We start from the raw sequence: 8,155 nt of genomic DNA on the forward strand, positions 1-8,155 counted from the left end.
TACAAGAGAAAAAAAGACAGCTGTATGCAAAATTGTTGTACAATGACGAGGAAGAAAACATCCATCCATCCATTTTCTTGGCCGCTTATCCTCACGGGGGTCGCAGGAGTGCTGGAGCCTATCCCAGCTGAGAATGGGCACGAGGCAGGGTACACCCTGAACTGGTTGCAAGCCAATCGCAGAGCACATGGAGACAAACAGCCGAGAGTGTCCAATTAATGTTGCATGTTTTTAGGATGTGGGAGGAAACCAGAGTGCCCAGAGAAAACCCACGCGGCCACGGGGAGAACATGTAAACTCCACACGGGCGAGCCGGATTGAACCTGGGACCTCAGAACTGTGAGGCCAACACTTGCCAGCTGATCCAACGTGCCGTTTTACGAGAGTACATTTGTAGGGTTAAAGAGTTAAAGTCAGAATTACAAGAAGAAAAAAAAGGGATTCTACAATAATTAAAAAAAAAAAGAGGCGATTAAGAATTAAGTTGCAGAGCTTACTCACCAACATACACGTACTCACTATAAAGTCTGGACCTGTTTAATTGAACAAAAGCAGATTAATCTTTTGTATGAAGGGCAAAAGATGGATACACTTGTTTATTCTAGCGCCATCTCGTGGGAGAGCTTTTAATTGTTTCGCCTGTCACTATAAGTCGTCGACGCAAAGGAACAAAGGCACGTCTGTCTGGCAGGAAAGAAGCGAGTCCTCACACCTCACGCACCAGATGTGTGGCATCTCTTATGCGCCCTCCCCTCCCCTGATTTGTTCTCACCTCGCTGGGGGTTTTCCAGAAATAGCTGCCAAAAAAACGAAATCAAGCTGTGATTTTCATCTCGACGCACCATTCAGGGTCTAAAATGACGTCTGAGAATTGTTTTCAAACTTTTAAATGAGGGTAGCGACGTGTAATAACTCGGTCGGGCCCAGGTGTTCCCATCATTAATGGCACATCAATAAACAATATCAATAAAAATGTTCTTATCATCAGCAGGGACGCTCTCAATTCAAAACCAAGGCGGCAATCATACATTTCATGTTTGGTTTCTTCCACGGCGGTGAGGAATATTACTGCCCCCGTGGTTTCTCCTATGGATATATTCATTTATTATTTCAGCTAAAACTGCAATCATTTTTATTTTAAATAAAGAGTTACTCAGTTGGTGTTTCACTTTTTTATGCAGATTCCCATTATTTGTCCTTTAGTTTTTCCCTTGAAAGTATTTTTCACCCCGATTTAATTTGTCATGCAATCAAACGTTAATTATTTTACACGTGTGCATGTATTTATTTATTTATTAGTGGCTTGATTGCATTTTCATGTGTGTGTGTGTTTGTGTGTGCGCGTGCACGTCATGCTAATGAATTAACTGCTGGATTTATGCTAATGACAGCACAATTTACAGGCTCTTATTTTCCTTTAGAATTTCCAGGGGGGAAAAAAAGTAATGCATTTAAGGATTTTTATCATCATCATTATTACCATTATAGTAATACTGCAAGACGTATAGTCATGAACATAGGTTGCGATCTCCTTCAAGTAAAGTTCTCTTTTTCCAAGAATAGCTTTTTGAGTGATTTGCAAATTAGGGTACAAAAAAAATTGAAAACATTATGAGAAAAGTGCTAACCATTTAAGAGAATTAAGTTGCAGGGTTAAAGAGGAAAAAAGCATTTTTCAACAAGCGAAGTGAATTTCTTTCCGAGAACAAGAATGACAAGAAAATGTCTGAATATTACAAGAATAAATGGTATTGTAAGGAAGGTATTATGTCCCCCCCCCCCCACACAAAAAATACATTTACAAGCAAAAAGTCAAAGCTCTACAAGTGTAAAGTTGAGGGAAACATTGTTTATAAAAATAAAAAAGCTATGATGATAAAACAATAAGAAAAATGGGGGCAATATCATGAAGAGAAAAGTCAGATTTATGAATAATGAAGACAGGGGGAAAATATTATGAGGAATGAGTAGTGTGATATATTGACTAAATAACAGTTGTAGTGCTAAAAAGAGGTGGGAAACTATATTATGAAGATAAGTACATTTTTAGTTATGAGGTATAAGAATATTTTGAATTTTTTTTTTTTTTAAAGAAGCTGTGATTCAGAAAAAGTTGTAGAATTTTTTTTTAAGTTTTTTTTGGGGGGGCGGTGCTCTTTTGAGATTTAACATGTTATAAACTATGACATTAAAGGTATAAAAAAAATTCTTGTAAAAAAAAATGCTAAAAGTTTTTCTGACAACTAAAATTGTGACAAATAATAATAAAATTATAAAAACATCATTTTACATGTGAACACCTTTTGGGGGTGGAATTATGAAGAAAAAAGAGGTTGGACTTTTGCAACAAAAGAGCTGCAAGCTTCCCGAGAATAAATTCAAAGTCGTAATATTACAAGAAAAAAAATTATAAAAGTAACTTTTAACAACCCCAACTTTTTCTTGTATTCTTACTTTGTTTTGTTTTTCTTTTCAACTGAAATCAGAGATGAAAGAAGAAATCAAAGCGCTAGAGTTCTGTCCTTCCCCTCAAAATTAGTCTTTTGACTGTACTACATGTCGTCTTTCATTCATCCATTATCTGAGACGCTTGTCCTCACAAGGGTCGCGGGAGTGCTGGAGCCTACCCCAGCTATCATTGGGCAGGAGGCGGGGTACACCCTGAACTGGTTGCCACCCAATCAGAGGGCACATAATCACTCCTATGGGCAAATGTGGGATGTGGGAAGAAACCAGAGTGCCAGGAAAAAACCCAGACAGCCGGGGGCTGGGATTTGCACCCTGGTCCTCAGAACTGTGAGGCAGACACTCTAATCAGTCAGGCCGCCATGTCATCTTGCGCCAACTCATGTTACGACTGTGTCTTTAAGATGGAACTTGCGTTCCACCTGGAAAACCTGTAAGACTTGCTGACACTCCCGCTCTGCTACAGATGTAATGCGAGGAGTCCATCCGAGGCGTTGAGAGAAGCGATTGAAAGCGACAGAACGCAAAGGGTAAGAGCACGACTACTTTTTCCCTCCTTCTCCTAATGGGCCTTTCCCTCATTTCCGCCGAGGGAGGCTGATGGAATTTCATTACTTATGATTGAAAAGCCGCCAACTTTCCAAAGCGGGAAGAGAGGTGCACTTAAAATGCCGCCGCACCCCCCTGTGAATCCCAACAATCGAATTTAGCCTCGGCTGGAACAAAGGCAGGACCCCTCCCCTCCCGTCCCCTTGCGAAGAAGATGTTATTATTTCCCAATCCGGGTTATCGCGGAAATTCTGATGGCGTCTGCCGGGGTGGGGGGAGAAGTAACCGCATGTTCATCAAAGTGGAAGAATCAATGTGACTTCACTTCACATTGTGTTCATAAAGGAACTTCAAATGTTCATGATTTGCACTCAAGAGGTGTAAAATACCTGGCAGGTTAAGATCTTAGTGCCGGAGTTATTTATAGATTGTCAACCAGAAATGCAAGATGGTGGCGTGACTAAAGCGTTCCATGTGAGCAATTCAAAAACAAAACAAAAACACATCAACATGACACATGGATACTGTCAAGCAGGGGTGTGGAAACTACAGCCATACCAAGTTTGAGGAATTTCCCGAAGAAAAAAAAAATGGTATGAGTGGGGAAAAAAAAAAGTAACTGTTGATTTTTGAGATTTCACCTTCCATTTTGTCTCTCAGGCTTTTCACACAGCCTTATCGCACAATCCACGCTATGCCCGTAGTTTCCAGTGATGGGGAGGAGTGGGACGACAAGCCTCCTCCATACCAGAGTCAGCCTCCGCCGTACCAGGATCAGCCTCAGAGGGTCCATGTGACCGAGACCAGACGTGACAGGGACACTGAAGGCGGAAGCAAGTGCCCCAAATGCTGCCTTAAAACGCGCGACTGCCTCATGAGCGCCGAATGCGGCCGGGCGCTGCAAATCTCCAGCGTCGTCGCCATGTGTGGAATGTGCCTCCGTTTCTTTGTCTGTAAGTGTTTCAGATTTTCAATTTCCTTGTCCCGAAAAAAAAAACCACGAGCTTCCATCATGCTAGTAGTAAACACTTATCCGCTTTGTGATCCTCAAACATTTAATCGTTGACTTTTTCCTCAGAACACAGGTTTCGAAAAGCGATCTTGGGCAACAGGCCACATGATCAGATAACAATGTTGTTAGACATGAAGGATTACGTGACGCATTTTCGACATTTTGTACACCCTGATTGAAGTAAATGGACAAAAATGTATGTTTGTGATCATGAGCTTGCTTTTCCCACAATCAATAGTCTTTTGAACTGATTTTTTTTTCCAGATTTTGAGCCTCTGGGGATGGAGAACTTGACATTTCACTCCCCAATTTTTCCCCAAATTGGAAAAAAATGAGCAAAAATGATGACAGCTCTGGCTATTCCAAAATAGAATCATCTAGATTAATCTAAATTATAGAATGGAACTGGCCTCCAGGAAGGAGGGACTGGTCTAGGTGCTCTTGGGATATTTCTGATATTTTCAATTCCATTACTTCAGACATCATTTTACACTTGCCCAAAAATTTCACAGCGCAAATCTATTATGCCTTATCAAAAGCACGGAATCCTTGTTTTAAATACTATTTCTCACCCACTTTTACACCTGCTAGCAATGTTGTGCACAATCTTTTAGGGAGGATGAACATGTAATTTAGTGTCTGTTATTTAGGATCTTAGTAAATTAGGCCCCATGGTACCTGATGGCACATAATTGGACATAGTAAAGGACACAATGGGACATGATTAAACAATAAGAGGCAGTATGACACAATAAGGACATTATGGGACACTGGAGGACATAATGAAACACGATGAGAAACAATTGGGACATTTCTGGACACTGTGAGACAAAACAGGAGATAAACTTAACATGGTGGGATACAATAGATAGCACTGACCAATTTCTTGTTATCGCCCTCGTTCCATATTGCCCAAAATGAATAGGGTAAAATGAAACTGTTTTCGATTTTAACGGGTTTTCATTGTTTTTTTGTTTTTGTTTTTCCAGAATCTCCACTACCAACCCAACTTTTCCGGGCTACGTTGACTCCCCAAGGTCCTTCAAAATCTTCCAAAGGATCTATTGCTTTTAGGATGCCAAATGCCATCGTACACTCATCATGTATGCTATGTGAGTGAGTGGTGAAAATGTGCTGCTATGAATTTAAATCAGAGTTTCTTAATAATGTATCATTGTTTTTAAAGGCAAGGCTTGTGCGGCGTCTTGTGCTTTGAAATAAAATACAATGGAAAAAATACTTGTTTTTCAATCTGCTGCTCCTGAGGCTTTTTTTCTCAATTTTATACATATAAATTAAAAAATGACAGCCAGCAGATGATAAAGTGACACAGTTGTATGATTCAAACCCAGACTTGCAGATGATCGACAGCAGCGAGGAGAGCGACTTGTTGTCGCAGGGGATTGTGGGAATGCGGCATCAATGATCTCAGATGGATTTGGTGTCAGGAAACAAAACTAATTCGGCCGCATCAGCTTGATCCTGACCTTGTGACATTCACAACGAGGGGAGAAAGGTCAAAAATCAAACACGGGGATCGAAACTGTCCAGAGCAAACTGACACGTGAGCAGATGAGAATGTTTTTGGCCGTGGTGATGTCGCATGAGGCACAATAAATAAAGCCTGCTACAAGTAACTGGAGACAACTGTATATATATATTTTCTTTTCCTTTCGGCTTCTCCCGTTAGGGGTCACCACAGCGTGTCATCTTTTTCCATCCAAGCCTATCTCGTGCATCTTCCTCTTTAACACCCACTGTCCTCATGTCTTCCCTCACAACATCCATCGACCCCTTTCTTTGGTCTTCCATCCTAAGAACCCTTCTACCAATATACTGACTCTCTCGCCTCCAGACATGTCCAAACTATCGAAGTCTGCTCTCTCTAACCTTGTCTCCAAAACATCCAACTTTGGCTGTCCCTCTAATGAGCTTGTTTCTAATCCTATCCAACCTGCTCACTCTGAGCAAGAACCTCAGAATCTTCATTTCTGCTACCTCCAGTTCGGCTTCCTGTTGTTTCTTCAGTGCCACCGTCTCTAACCTGTACATCATGGCCAGCCTAACTACTGTTTTATCAATTTTGCCTTTCATCCTAGCGGAGACTCTTCTGTCACATAGAACACCAGACACATTCCGCCAGCTGTTCCACCCTGCTTGGACCCGTTTCCCCTATATTAGTACAATAACTGATCAACCATCTCCTTCATAGATTGTTTGCAGTTTGAGGATTCCAGAGATGGAAAATCTGAGGTTCCTTCAGCGAAAAGGGGGGTTTTGCTGTCTCCTATTGTTGAGTAACAATGAACCAGCTTTTACTCTTTTCCAGGACAGACTGGTCTGCCCAAGGTTGTAGAGAAGAAATAAATGGTCCACTTTAGGGTAAATTTCTAGAACATACTGTAATAGTTCAGTGTAGGGTACATTCTTGAAAGAAATAGTGGCGGAGAAATTCCACAATGGAATGGTCCATATTAGGATACATGGCAGAACCGAATAACCCATGTTGGGCAATGGTCTATCTTGGACTGTAAAACAGTGTGAACTGGCCTATGTTAGGATTCATTCCAGAATAAAAAAGTCCTCTTTGGGCTGTATTTTTTCATGATCTGTGTTTGTGGATTTATGTATTGTCACGTCTTTAGTTTTGTTTCATGAGATATTTAGTTTCCCTATTTCTCTTGTTCATGTCTTGTAAACTTAAGTCATCATCTTCATCTGTTCTCGTCAACCCAGCTTCAACCAATCAGCTCCCTGGAGCCTCTCTCTTGACAGCATTCTAGAACACACTTCCACCTAAGTCTAGATTCCAGAATAGAATGGTCAACTATATGCTTAAGTTGAGGAAAGATGACTTTCATTTCTATTTCAGAACACAATGGTTCGGTGTAGAACAGCAGGGTCTAGATTGGGCTCCATTCCAGAAGGGAAAGGTCCACCTTGGGCAAGATTTCTAATGGAATGGCCCACTTTAAGAATTAGTCTAGAATGACATGGTCCAGTTTGGGCTATATTTCAGAACATTTTGGGTATATTTCTCAACAATGGGTACGATGACACTATATTGCAGAAGGGAATGATCATCTTGTTGTAGGGAATGATGATCTTGCTGTAAATTTAGACTATGTTCAAGAATGAAGTGATCTAGTTTGGACTATATTCCAGAAGAAAATGCTCTAGTTTAGTTTCCATTCCTAAATGGAACAGTTCAATTTGGGCTACATTCCAGGATGAAATAAGATGAGTGTTCACTTTCTTTGTTAAATGGGTAGGACCGTTGTTCATAGCAGACCTTTAATCAGCAAATCCCAGGTGCAAATGTCAGCAATTAACATCTGGAACGTTTCGTTTAAAAATAAAGGGGACAACTATGGAAGATTTGCCGCAAAGGTCAGAGTCTTCACTCACTTTTTTTTTGTTTTTTTTGTTCTTCCTGTAATTTTGCATTTCTCTTAATTTTCTCCCATTCTCGCATGGCCTACATGTCGACGCTGGCGTCACAATAAAGGGGTGACATTTCCAGCAGACAGATTAGGGCCTCGCTCCAATTAATTTTGCTTTCCCCCGCGTTAAACAGACAATCAGGCACAGGCGAAATGTCATGGAAACAAATGAGGAGTCACCATGTGGTTGACAATTACTGCCAAGCACCTCACAAATGTCAATATGTTCAAGTGGGGAGAGTGCGGGAAATGGAGGACGGTAGGCGGTCTTTGTTGGTTCGTTTGAAGCAGGTGCCAGGGTGTCATGACATGTCGAATGAAAGGTCACAGGTCCCAAGATTTTGGATGGATGACCAAATGACAAACTGTTATGCATGACTAATGCGAATGACCATGCCAATGTAGCCACTAACCCGAGCGACCATGTCATTGTAACTACAAACACTGCTGACGATGTCAATGTGATGAGTAACGCCGCTAACCTTGCCAATCGGACGACAAACGATAATGACCGTGTCAATGTGACAACTAACCGTATTGACCATGTCAATGTGACACCTAACTTAATCGATTGTGTCGGTGTGACGACTAATGCTACTGACCTGGTCAACGTGAGAACACAACTGACAATGTCATTGTGGCGACTAACACCACTGACCATATCATGGTGAGAACTAAAGCTACG

At 41.2% G+C, this 8,155-nt stretch overlaps 1 long non-coding RNA gene across 1 annotated transcript; it reads left to right on the plus strand.

The window, feature by feature from the left end:
- Positions 1-2,922: 2,922 nt before the first annotated feature.
- LOC133495862 (uncharacterized) lies at positions 2,923-5,648 on the plus strand. Its single transcript, XR_009793676.1, has 3 exons — positions 2,923-2,996; positions 3,676-3,968; positions 5,017-5,648. It is a non-coding gene; the product is annotated as an uncharacterized LOC133495862 (long non-coding RNA).
- The last annotated feature ends 2,507 nt before the right edge of the window (positions 5,649-8,155 follow it).

Source organism: Syngnathoides biaculeatus, chromosome 22, assembly GCF_019802595.1.
Source record: "Syngnathoides biaculeatus isolate LvHL_M chromosome 22, ASM1980259v1, whole genome shotgun sequence".
Lineage (NCBI taxonomy): Eukaryota > Metazoa > Chordata > Actinopteri > Syngnathiformes > Syngnathidae > Syngnathoides > Syngnathoides biaculeatus.